Source organism: Sceloporus occidentalis, unplaced genomic scaffold (assembly GCF_023333645.1).
Source record: "Sceloporus occidentalis isolate IW3139 unplaced genomic scaffold, rSceOcc1.0.p SCAF_1, whole genome shotgun sequence".
Taxonomy (NCBI): Eukaryota; Metazoa; Chordata; class Lepidosauria; order Squamata; family Phrynosomatidae; genus Sceloporus; species Sceloporus occidentalis.
Genome location: NW_028316981.1, coordinates 30,280,218 through 30,294,118, shown reverse-complemented (window position 1 = coordinate 30,294,118; position 13,901 = coordinate 30,280,218).

Below are 13,901 nucleotides of genomic sequence, written 5' to 3'. Positions count from 1 at the left end.
GAATTATGATTTATGGATAACATTAGTACAAAAAATTACTAGGGATTCTGTATAGTGTGATATGGGAGAAGGTCAGGTGTATATGTGTGTGTGTGTGTGTGTGTGTGTGTGTGACACCATTCGTTACTGCACCAGGTGATGTCCCCTAGTGATGTCTCTGGATCCTTGTACCTCCCTCCAAAGTGCACAATCCTTCCATAAGTGTAAATTAGATCAGGATATGTTGTGAAGAGTTCTTCTTTCATCCAAAATAAGGATGACCTACTGGCAAAGTGCACCCAAGGTCATTTTTGCACCCCTTCAAGAGCCCTTCTAATGCTCCACTTTTTTTTCCATTGATAAACCCAATTTGGGGCACTGTTGTGTTTTGGTGGGTTGCAGAACCCCTGCTTGCAGCCCTAAAATTTAAGAAAATGAAACGGGAAGTGAGTGTTGTAGCAATTATATAAGGAGGAAGGCATTATTCCTTCACCAAATCATACCAGTCATACATTGATGGATGACTTGAACTTTTGCATATTCCTTTACAGTTGATGATGTGGCTACTTTGCTACATGAGAGCCAACATGGTGTAGTGGCTTGAGTGTTGGACTAGGATTCTGAGAGACCAGGGTTTGAACTCCCATTCAGGCAGTGGTGTCAAAAGGGTGGTGGTGCGGACCACACCAGATGACATCTCAGAGGAAATGACTTGAAGGCACATAACTACAGCTGCCCTAGAGATTAGGACATGGAGCAATGGATTCAGATGACAGGAACAGGATTCTACCTAAACATTAGGAAGAACTTCTTGACAGTAAGAGCTGTTCGACAGTAGAATACACTCCCTCAGAGAATGGTGGAGTCTCCTTCTTTGGAGGTCTTTAAACAGAGGCTGGCCATCTCTTGGGAGTGCTTTGATTGTGAGTTTCTGCATGACAGTGGGTTGGACTGAATGGCCCCTGTGGTTTCTTCCAACGTTATTATTCTATGAACTACAATAAATGGGAGGTGGATATTTGGCTACTTCAGGATATTAGTTTGCATTTATGAACTCAGTGTGCCCATAGATGCTCCTAGACTTTCTGAAGTTGCCCACCCTTCATCTAAAAAAGTGTAATTTGAGGAGTAGGAGGAACTTAGTTTCACACTTATTTTGCAGCAACATAGAAACAAACCATCTAAGGCAGTGGTTCTCAACTTTCCTAATGCTGCGACCCTTTAATACAGTTAAATGATCCCCAGCCATAAAATTATTTTCATCTCGGTTCCTAAGACCATCAGAAATATGTCTTTTCTGATGGTCTTAGGCGACCCCTGTAAAAGGGTCATTCGACCCTCCAAAGGGGTTGCGACCCACAGGTTGAGAACCGCTGATCTAAGATCATACCATGACTGTTAAGGAACATGGAAAATCAGAGGTAATGTCTAATATAAGCAGCCTGGTAAGGGACAACGCCTCCCTCCCTCTCATATACTTAATGCATCCCTGAACAGACGAGAGAGATCTGTCATTTCAGCCTCTCAGCAGAAGACTTTATGTATCATAACTACATCTTATTGCAGCACCCATTGTTCCATCTCCTGCTGCAATCATGGCAGAATGTGTACTACTAAGAAGTCAGGAGTGCTTTGAACAACGGAAGGCTCTGTGACTGAAGAGTGCGTTCCAGTTCCCTGGACAATACTCTGGTACTGGTATTTCTTTACAGCATCAGCCCTGCCATTAGGTAGAATGAGGTAGCCATCTCAGGAAACTGATTCTGAGTGTTATGAAAAGGAAGCAGATTGTTATTTAATTTATGATTGCACTTGTGTTTTTGCAGCAGGGACAGGCAACTCTGTAGGTTTTCTGCCTCAGATATTCAAATAACAAAATAAATAAGTGTGTGTGTGTGTGTACTGCCTCAGGCTGCAAGATGTTTTGGTCTGGCACTGTTATTCATACTTATAAATAGAATACTTCTGTGGGTTTACTCCAATCATTCATTATTTTTGTTCTTTTTGTTTTACTGTTTTCCTATTGCATTTTCCTCAGTCTGACAGTCATGGGCATAGGAGGATAGAATCACAGAGAAGAGAAGGAATCACAGTGCCGATCTAGTCCAACTCCTGGCCATGTTGGATTATACAAGTAAAGCTCTTCTGAGAAATGGACACAAAACTTCTGAAAATATTATCAGACTACAGTTCCTCAGGGCAGTCGGGATTCTTATAGTGCATGTAGCTCTATGAAATGAAACCACAGATTGTAGGGTGGGATGCAGTGAAATAGGAGCAATGCTGCCATCAGTCCCTATTCCTCCACCTTATGTATACATCCTTTGTCCCAATGATAAGAAAATCCATCTTTTTAGTTTAACACTATGTTTGCATGTCCACAGGCAACAGGAGGAAAATGGAACAGTTCAAAGACCATACATAAGTGTACCCACCCCTCAAAAACAGGAGAAATATCATTTTACACTTTTCTTATTCCATGCTAAACAGATAGGACAGCATGGAATAAAAATCAGAAAGGATGGAGAGCATTTCACAATAGGAAGTCCTTCCCCTATTGAAAACTAAACAGAGGAATAGCACTCCCTATAACCAAAGGCACAGTGAAAGACGACACTTAGCTGCCTATATGGAAATTAGTAGGTGTAATTTGTATATTGCATACTACTCTTGTAATCTGAGAGTTTTATAGTCAGATGGTTGGTCTAGCTCAGTGGGTCCCAAATTTGAGCCCTGCAGATGTTTTGGACTTCAGCTCCCAGTATTCCTGACCGTTGGACAATCTGGCCGGGGCTTCTGGGAACCTAAATCCAAAACACCTGTAGGACCAAAGTTTGGAACCACTGTTCTAGTTGGTTTTAACCCAGACCTGAAGGCCTGGAATAGCACTGATGGGCCCACACTACACTCAGGAGTATATACTCATGTATAAGTCTAGATATTTTAGGCAAAAAATTGACCCAAAAAACCTGAGTTGACTTACCCACAGGTCAGTGTAATATATAGATTTATACATGAGTATATACTCCTGAGTGTAGTGTTGGCACATCAGTGCTATTCCAGGCTTTGGGATTTGGATGCCAAAATCTGAGGCCTAAGGACAGCTCCTTGTAATATCATGTGGACCTGGTGTTGATGTTATTACAAAGGAGCAACCTTTGGTGTTATCACTATGCATGATACCTTAAGCATCAACTATAATTGCACTGAGTATGCCCTCATCTTAATGGATGAGCAAAATATTTATATTTACAGACTTTTCATGGCACTGCTCTTGACTTGCAATTCCTTCCCCTACCCTGCAGAATGGAGGCCTGAAACCCAGCAACCTGACTACTCCTTTAGTCTTCGTTTACAAGGTTTGGAGTAAAGTGGACATGACTTGCAAATAATGTACTTGGTCACCCCTGTTCTGGCCTGGACAGAGCCTACCTCTTAACCCTTTGCTTACACTGGGCTGCAGCATTCACTGAGAGCGGTTGCAATGTGTCCTCACTTGCAAGAGAGACACATATTGGAGCAGGCAGGAGGTCTTGGCAGCATGCCAATTGTGTCACACAGTTTCATTGTGGAAATGAAAGATATTTCGCTAGATAATTGCAAGCGAAGGAAAGTGATGTGTGGTCTTGGACAAGTCAATCAGTGTAGGAAGAAGAGCAGCCAAGAACCCTTTGGTATCCTCTTCTTCCCAAATCCCATGAATTGCCAAGATGTCTCTTTCCACTTCCTCCCCTGCTTGCTTTTTTGGCAGTTGCCAAGCAGTTCTGCAGAAATAGAAGCATTTCGTACACAGCCACCAGCCTCTTCCTTATGATTCATTCTGTTACCGGCTGAGGCAACATGGAGAGGGGATGACACTAGCCTAGATTGTGCCATTACCAAAGCCATTAGGTACAAGGAGAAATTGAAGGCTGATGACTGCAGGTGAAAAAAGGACCATTGGATCCAATGAATGGCTTGGCAATCAAAGATTTGGGGGTGCGGATGGGGAAAGAGGAAATGTCTGTAAATTTCAACACTGTAGGTCAATGCCAGCTCTGCAGACACATCCTAGACATAGTTTATGGACGGCACAGAGGCACAGTGATAGACTTCTCTTCATTCCAGCACCAGATCAACCCTTTTTCCTCCCTTTTCACCGATGAGTAATATCCCCCCAGATGGGGTGGCCTCCTGATCTCCTATTTCCTTTGAGTTATCATTGTTATTAAGTGCTTAGGAATATACAATACCCTCAAGACCTGCTCTTTCTTTTCTATTAAGAGGAAGACTGTTTCAGATTGATGTCTGACAAAAGCACAAGTGAATGGATTTAACTTGTGCAGCCAGTTAGGCATAGTTTAAAGAAATCACTCCCTTTTACAGTGAAAGTGGTGTCCGTAACATATAAGTACGGAGCCTGGGAGCTGAAAATTATGGCTCATTACATTTGAGAAATGGTTATTAACTGTGTGGGTCTTTATAAACGGAGTAGGGAGACTGTAGAATCACAATGGAGCCATATAAAGAGGGATTGGCTCCTTGTGGTATGGCAACTTATAAGGACTTTGGAGCTATTAAAGTCAGCCTCTCAGATAAGAGTAATGTGAAAAAGAATCTATGCCTTTTTAAAAACATAACCCCCCCACCCCATCCAATTTACAATGTAATTCTATGCATGTTTACTCAAAAGTCCCACACAACTAACATTAATAATGCTTATTCTTCAGTAAGCATATTAGCAGCCTTACTTGGGGAAGAGGACTCCTAAAGTTTACAAATGAGAAAGAGAAGTAAATTTGTGAAGCCATAGCATAAGCACTTAACTTTCAGACTAGAGAAATCACCATCTTTATGATGAATGGGGTGCTTGTGGTCAGCAATGCTGGGCAAAAAATGTAACTTCTCAGTTCCCATACAGAATAGATGGTGCACCTACCATCCCAAAATTGAAGAACCAACCTGGAGTTCAACAGGCTTGACTCCCTGCTCTTCACATCATTCCATGAATCACTGCATCCATCATTTTGGTGGAAGGTGGGCCAGTGTCAGGGACGATGGGGAAGCCTGTACCTCATCAGAGTATTCTCAAGCCCAGTAATTAACATTTCCCATTAAAAGGAAATGAAATATACCCACCCATTTCTATCACAGAGTGTAAAAGATGAAAGAATCCAATCATTGACTGAATAGGTAACTACAAATCTTTTAGTACAAGATCTCCCCCTCATCTAGATTAAAATTCTGGTCAGTAAAAAAGAACAGTTCTACTTGCAGAGCTGTGGGGGAACGTGCATTCATGTAAATGTATGCACAGACCTCCACAAAGCTCTACTTGCCCACTTTTTATGATCATGGGCTCCTGAAGGCTATGCAAGAGAACAAGCTTAGGCACCGGTACAGCTTTGAATATAGCCCTGGAAGTGGATTGCATGTCTGCCATATGAGGGCAAGCTCACTGAAATACAGTGCTACCTCGGGTTACAAAATTAATTCGTTCCGCGGCGCCGTTCGTAACCCGATACATTTCGCAACCCGAAAAGGCTTTCCGTTAGCGCTGGAAAGCCGCTAGCCGCGCTTCGCATTTGAATTTCGCGCCGAAATGAATTTCGTAACCCGAAAAATCTTTCGTTACCCGGAACAGTTTTTTCAAATGTAACTTTTTCGTACCCCGGAAATTTCGTAACGCGATCAATTCGTATCCCGGGGTACCACTGTATGAAGAAGCTTCTCAACAGAAGGCAAGACAGCAGGTGACAGATTGGCCATGGGAGCACAATGATAGTGCACAAGAGTTGTGATCTGCAGTGATGAAGGTGCTTTCCATACTACTGAAATTACAGGCATTCAAGCTGTATGCAGGGACGTAGCCGGGGGGGGGGGGGTTCTTGGGGTCCGGACCCCCCCCCCCTTCCATTAGAAAAATGAACAGTGCGTGCTGCTGCACCACCACACCCAAGCCCCATTATAATGGTGACACTTAGTCTGGACCCCCCCCTTCCTAAAATCCTGGCTACGTCCCTGCTGTATGTATGTATGTATGTATGTATGTATTCTATTGGCATAGGAAGATAGCATTTACTTTTTTATTAGCCAAGATATCTACCCACCTACCACATGGGTATTTGTACAGAACAAAAGGGAAGCACCATTTTTCCATTTAAAATTGTACAGGCTAGAAACAGATCTGGTATTTCCTCTGATGTTTAAATTGTGCAGTATCCTATCAGGTAACGTTCTACTGATGTCCCAAACAGTTCTACAGACAATCATATTTCCTAGATAGGCATCCATCTTTTCCATATAATTTAACTATAGGTTTGTATTTTGCTAGCATTTAGATGTGAAGACCCTACAGTAAAGGATAGGAGAGTAGGAATGTAAAACTATCCATCAATCAAGCATTCCTTAGGAGGAAGAAAAGGATGCAAATAAATTTGACAAAGAAATTGGAAGTTAACAGAATCTTTGAGTGTGATATGATGCTGAGTATTGATCTTGTAGAATGACATCTTCACACTTTTTTCATATATTATGTTTCAGGTAATCTGTATATTATATAGAATGTGTGCAGTCAAAAGAAATGTCTCTGCTTGTCTAACACCAAATGCCCAGGCTACAGTCAACAGGAAACTTGACTGTAGGCCTGCATCTGCACTGCAGAATTAATCTAGTTTGACATCATTAACTGCCATGGCTCTATCCTATGGAATCCTCGGAATTATAGTTTATTGTGGCACCAGAGCTGACAGAGAAGGTTGAATGTCTTACAAAACTACAATTCCCAGAAATCCATAGCACTGGACCACAGCAGTTAATGTGGTGTCAATCTGGATTATTTCTGCAGTTTGGATGCAGCCTAGCGAACCTTTTAAGGATTGAGAAAATGGAAGAGGAATGGTCCTCTTCCTCACTTCACCTTCACTCTTGAGTTGTAATCTCTGTCTCCTTTCCAAATAGCTGTGTATAATAAGACCAATGATACTGGAAGGGGACATGGGGCAGCAGGTGGTGGTTTGAAACTAGCTTGTCCCAAACAAACCACCATTGCTTCTTAGAGGACACAAGCCATTTTCAAATTTTAAAAAAGTGGAGGAAAAATTTCTGATCTCTTTGGGACACCACTGGAAGAGAAGAGTATACAGGTCTGAAGTAAGACTGTGCTAATTCCTTTCATGATAAATTGTGATTGATTCGCGTTATTTGAATGTAGCCATTCTCTATAGTAACGGATAGGTTAGAAATTAAACAGTAATGAGTACATTTTGTTAAAAAGACCTCAAAGTAAACACCCATGCACAAATCCACCATATGTAAACCTGCCTCTGCAGCATCACTTGATAAAGGAATTGAGTGGGCCATATATAGAACATGCAACGTGGAGGGATTTATAGCAGCATTTCTTTGGGCCAAAAGGCAGCTATATGTAGTTCTCTCTCCACCCAAACAGGATTATTCATCAATCTTTCTTTGTTTCTTTATCATCTTACAACCATATTGTCTCCCTTTTCCAACTTAGATACCGTTCCCTACGTGAAATGTTGTTCTATGCAAGGGACATCTAAAACTTTGGAGACTGGTAGATCTAAAACAGTCAGTCCTAGCGTCATCTTTACCAGGGACCCCCTTTAAATATATTTTGTTGCTATGGACCCCCAAGACTTGAGTTAAGATTTAAAACAAATTCATAGATGACAGCAACACATGAACACTGAACCGTAACAATTACGCCATCTGTTAAACCTTCCCTCAGAGGTACTTCTTCCCACCAGGAACACAATGAACAGCAATGTGTAGGTCCAGCCAGCCAACCTTTGCCTTTGCACCTGTCATGTGGCTGCTCTGTTCTGGGGAGGAGGCAGCCTGAGCAGTTGAGCGACACCGGAGTGACAGCATGTCAGGAGCCAAGGCAAAGGCTGGCTGGACCTGCACAATGCTGTTCATTTCGCTCCTACCACAAACTTATGGGAAGAAGCAGGAGAAAAGTTTTCCTTTTCCTTCCAACACCTCTGAGGCCAGTGCAGATTGAACTCTGCTCCCTAGCAGCAGGGTATCTTGAAACACTGTCCAAAAAGGGACTTGTGCACATGGACATCAAGAACTCTGCTCCCCAGAAGCAGCAATCGGAAACCACTCTAAGATTCTGTGATTCTATGCTTCTGTCATACCCCACAGAATGTTTTGGGATCTGAAATTAGCTATGAAGTGAAAAAGAGGTGGAGGGGGCTGGTTTACAGTCTGGCAGAGGTGCCCTTGGAGTGAGGCAGAGGTGTTGTGGTGCCAAGGAAAGGGAGGTATGGGGCTATTGGTGGGGATGGAAGAGCAGGGCAAGGAGGATGCAGGGCAGGCAGTGGCAGAGAGCTGCATCATATATAAATGTTAACTCTGAATAAGTTAGTGTTAGTTGATATCAGTGCTGAGGAGGAGTGCCAGACCCATTGCTTGCTTGCTAGTCTGCCTACTCTTCATTTCTTTCCCTCCCTTCTTCTCTCCTTCTTTCTCCCCTCTTGATCTCCCGTCCTGATGAAGAAGGCCAAAAAAGTGGGGGGGGGGGGGGTTGAAGTGTATCTGATAGGAGACTAGGCTGCTCCTGGCTGTAAACGGGGGGGGGGGGGGGGGGAGAAAATGGCAAAGACTGTCTGGCTGTCAGCTCTGCTGTCACTCAGCTGCCTGGCTTGCCTGCACTGGAGTGGCCACATACTGGCAACCAACCAACCAACCAACCAACCAACCAACCAACCATCCAGCCTTTGCCTTGGCTCCTGTAACATGGCCACTCTGCTGCAGAGAGGAGGAGATGGGCTGAACTGCTTTCACAGACCCTCCCCCCCAATGAAAATACTATAGCTTCCTGGATGTTCGCAGACCACAAGAACCACGTCTAAAAGAACTAAATGCTACAGTAACAGTTTATTCTCAAAGTTCACTTATTTTCCATCCCTCCTACATGGATCCAAGTAAACTGTAAGTCTAACATATTTTAGGAAAAGCTTAAGGAGATTGTCTGAAGAGACACATGAAGGCTAGATGTTTATGTCCTTTTGAAAAAATCTCTCCCAAGAAGACAAAACTGGTATATTGTCTTCATCCTCCTACATTATCTGGTGTTCGTAAAACCCAGCCATGGATCAGCTCTTCATACTTTCTCTTAATTCAGTTGCATGGCAAAGGACCAAATTTTACAGCAGAAAACATTACCAACTTGTCTTCATGACAGAAGACTGAGTAGGTATAAAACTGCGATGGTATCTATGCCAGGTTTTGTTTTTGTTTTTTTGTTTTAAAAAAGCTTCTCTGCTTCTCAGATGAAAGCCTAATTTGATATTTTTGTAGTTATATAACAGTAATATTTTGTGACATTTTGTATTGTGACACTATAGATGAAATTGTCATCGGACTGACACCCTTTACTGTTTATTCCTTAATTACAACTGTTAACAACACTGCAGAGAAGCGTGCTAATCTGCCATCACATATTATGAAAACAACGTTATTGTTATAAACACCAACACCCACTCAACAGGATAGTTCTAAGATGGCAGTTTCTGTTAAAAAATTAGAAAACCTGATTAGTTTAATGGACACTTCAGCAGGAAAGGGGGAGAAAAGTTGACAGCAAACTTCCAGTAGTCTCTTTTAAAAATGGAACCATTTGTGAAATAGCAATTTTAAGAGGGATTCTTAGTATTTTTGCGTAATTGGAATTTACATATTCAGGATGACAGCAGCAAGCAGTGTAGACAGCCTGAAATTTTGGAAAGTACATGTGTATACCTTCCACTCCTTTCAGTCTTTGGAAAAACATGTGGTGGCAGTATGTCTGCTCCCTCTGCTGGTCAAACCACAAGATACCTGCCTCTCTGGAACATCCAGTTCTGTCTTCAGTCCTGGTCTCTCCTTCAGGTACATCTAGTATTGCTATCCTGCTACCTGCTTGCTTTCCATGGCTAATGAAGTAAAGCAGAAACACTCAACTGGAGCAATCATGAAATGAGCCAGTTATATCACTGGAAAACAAAAGACACAGTTGACTAAAAGGGCTCCAAAAACTACAGTTTGATTCCCCCATATCTACTAATTCTACTACTACTAATTCTGTCTCTTATTCATCTTTGTGCTGCTCCTTTTCCCAGTCTGGATGGAAAAACAAGACACACAATGCATCCCCACAAAAAGCCCTCATAACAACTATGGCAATGTAGTTTTAAAAAAACATAGAAGTTATAATTATAACAATAGAGCAGTTTTTTAAAATGATATAGTATAATGCCAATATGGTAAAAGGTTTATAGAGTATTGCTCTTAGACTAGAGAAACGCAGATTCCAAGTCTCTAGATTGCAAGAGGTAACATGACAGCCAACCATGGTTAAAGATTTGAAAGGATGTCATATTGAAGATGGAGCAAGCTTGTTTTCTGCTGCTTCAGAGACTAAGACATAGAACAATGGGTTCAAACTACAGGGAAAGAGATTCCACCTAAACATTAGGAAGAACTTCTTGACAGTAAAGCTGTTCAACAGTGGAACCCACTCCCTCGGAGAGTGGTGGAGTCTCCTTTTCTGCAGGTTTTGAAACAGAGGCTGGATGGCCATCTGTCAGGGGTGCTTGGGTTGTGAGTTCCTGCATGGCAGGAGGTTGGACTGGATGGCCCTTGAGGTCTCTTCCAGTTCTATGATTCTATGAAGTCTCAGCTTACTCATAAAGTTCGCTGCAGCTGTGGGAAACTTTTTCCCTCAAAATGTTTTGGACACCTCCCATAATCCCTTACTATTGCTTGTGCTCGCTGAGGCTGATGAGATCTGCAGACCAAAAAGCATGGTGAACCAAAGGTTTCCCATCCTCGTTCACCAGATAATAATGGCTAGTTTGTTAGTCTCTCACCTTATAATAATAATAATAAATAAAACTTTTATTTCTAACCTGCTTTTTGTAAAAACAATCAAAGCGGCTTACAATATTAAAAGAATACACCATATATACAAAATATCTCCCCTTAAAAAGAATTAAACAGTTTAAGGTTAAAATTACATGAACAATTAAAACAATAGCGGTAGGCAGAGTCATCAGATATATGTGAGGGTTGCTACATAGCCAAGTGTTTTAATCTGGGAAGGCTTGCCGGAAGAGATCCGTCTTAACAGCTTTCTTGAAGCTATCTAGACTGGTGATTTGATGGATCTCATCTGGCAGGCCATTCCACAGTCTGGGTGCGGTTGCAGAAAAAGCCCTCTGGGAGGTTGCAGTCAATCTGGTCTTTATAGGCTGCAGTAAGTTCCTCCCAGAGGACCTGACAGCATGGGGTGGATTGTATGGAAGTAGGAGATCCTTTAAATAAGTTGTGCTCAAGCCATGTAGGGCTTTAAAGGTAATAACCAACATCTTGTACTGTGCCCGAAAACTAATAGGTAGCCAGTGGAGTGGTTTTAATATTGGTGTTATATGATTGCTGCTCCTAGATGATCCAGTAATCAACCTGGCCGCCATATTCTGTACCAATTGCAGTTTTCGAGTAGAGCGCATTACAAAAATCAAGTCTTGAGGTTACCAGTGCATGTACTACAGTTTCAAGGTCCCCTGGTTCCAGGAAAGGGCGCAGCTGGAGTATCAGCCAAAGCTGATAACAGGCACTCTTGACCGTCGCATTCACATGATTTCTCATGTAAAGCGACGGATCAAGAAGTACCCCAAGACGGTGAACACAGTCCTTTGAGGAGAGCGTGAACCCCCGTAGGACTGGAAGTTGCAACCCGATACCTGGTTTAGAGGCCCCTACTGTAAGTATCTCTGTTTTGTCTGGATTCAGTTTGAGCTTGTTTTCCTTCATCCAGTCCATTACTGCCTCAAGACACTGTTTGCGGGGAGAAATGCCATTATTATTATTATTAACCTTTATTTATAACACGCTGTAAATTTACACAGCGCTGTATATACAATCAATCATACATACATACAATCTTTATAATTAACATCTGTCGTTGTCGCTAATGACGGAGACATGGAGAAATATACTGGGGTGTCATCAGCATACTGATAACACCCCACCCCATTTCAGTTTAATTTATCTTAAGGTGGTGGTGTGTGGACAAAAAAAGTGTGGGTGAAATAAAAAGTATCACTCTTGGGCTAACAAGTAACTCCTTTCATTTGAAGTGGTTAGTTATATATTTTGAGTCATTTTTAAGTTCTCCATATGAAGAATGCCCAAGTAGGGCTTCTAATGAACTGAGTGTTCCAGAGAAATGCAGAAATGCAGGAGATTAGAAATGTATATGGATTCAAACACCCATAATTTCTACCCACTGATGTATTGGTTTACAAGAATCATTTGGGCTGTTATGAGCTTACTTTATGAAACTTAGAGCAGCCAGATACACACAACTCTTTTTAAAGTCTGCTCAGTCCTAAGGTTTTTCAGCCTAGGCTATGTTACATTAAACATAAAGATCTGATTTTGTTTTAAATAAAACATGGCAGGGCCAAAAGCGATCCCAGATTAGCCCATTCACTGCTGAAATTATCTCTATAGCCAAGAACTACAGTTGGCCCTCTATATCCATAGATTTAACCACAGATTCAACTATCCATGGTTTGAAAATATTAAAAAAATATATGTTCATTTTGCTGTGTGTGTGTGTGTGTGTCTTCAAGTTGTTTCCGACTTATGATCACCTTAAGGCAAACCTATCATGGGGTTTTCTTGGCAAGTTTCTCAAAGGCAGCTTGTCACTGCCACCCTCTGAGGCTGAGAGAGTGTAACTTGTGCAAGGTCTAGAGCTGCAAATGGGAACCTTGGGCTCTGAGGTCCCAAGGTTTTCATAATTGAGTGGAGATTTGGATCATGAGTCCTAGTCCAATGCTCAAACCACTACACCATGCTGGCTCTCTCTGCTATTTTATATAAGGGACACCATTTCACTACGCCATTGTATGTAATGGGACCGAAGCATCCACAAATATTGGTATCCACTGGGGAACTTGAAACCAAACATGATCAGTGGTATTTATTTGCTTAGAATGTTTTTGCTTTACTCCTCAAAATAAGGAGGGATTTCAAACTTACAAAAGCAAGGAAATCACCAAACGACAATGTTGTAAGGAAAGGTCCTAGAGGGCCACACTAAGGCCCAGGTTGACTGGATCTAGCCTCAGAGCCCGAGGTTTACATTTGCTGCTCTAGAACATGGTCTGTCCCCACAACAAAAGCAATGATCCTTTTTTAAAAAAAGCATAATTGTTGTACAGGAGAGATTTTCAGAGGAATTAAAGAAGGAAATATGGAAAGAAGGGAGGGGAGGAGGGTTAACTTCTTTTGTGTCTGGCTTCTTCTCAAAGAAATGACCTGTAAGTAGTCTTTTTAAGAGCATCCAATGGTGTCAATGAAGACAGTTTTGAAGCCTAATACCCATTTTGAGTTGTGTGTGTGTGTGTGTGTCATTGTGGGGTCAACTATTGGAGCTAATCCTTTTGTGGGGGGAGGTATGTGCTACCCCTCTCCAATAACCCTCCTCTCCAATGTGGCAATTAGGCTGTTTTAAAGGCTCTATTGGTGCCAATACTGGTGTTTGGTTGTTTTTTTTTAAAAAACCAACAACTCATAATCATTAGTGTGTGTGTGCGTGCTTTTTCAGTATGTCTGCTGGGATGGGAAGACCTCCTTGAGTGGTGTCACTTCCACACGCTCACAAGCTCTCATATATTATCATCAAAGCAATGTGGTCTTTGGGATGAAAAAGGATTCCAACCCATGCTCTAGAAGCATATACATACGTATGTACAAACAGACACCCAGAAAGTAAAAGTACAACTGGTGCTATTCTCTACCAATTGTAGTATATGTCTGTTCATGCACACAAGCTCTTGGTCTAACAGCATAACTGTCTGTTAAGCCTCACATTTCATACAAAAATGAAACTCTTATCTCTGCCTTACATCTCAGCTCTA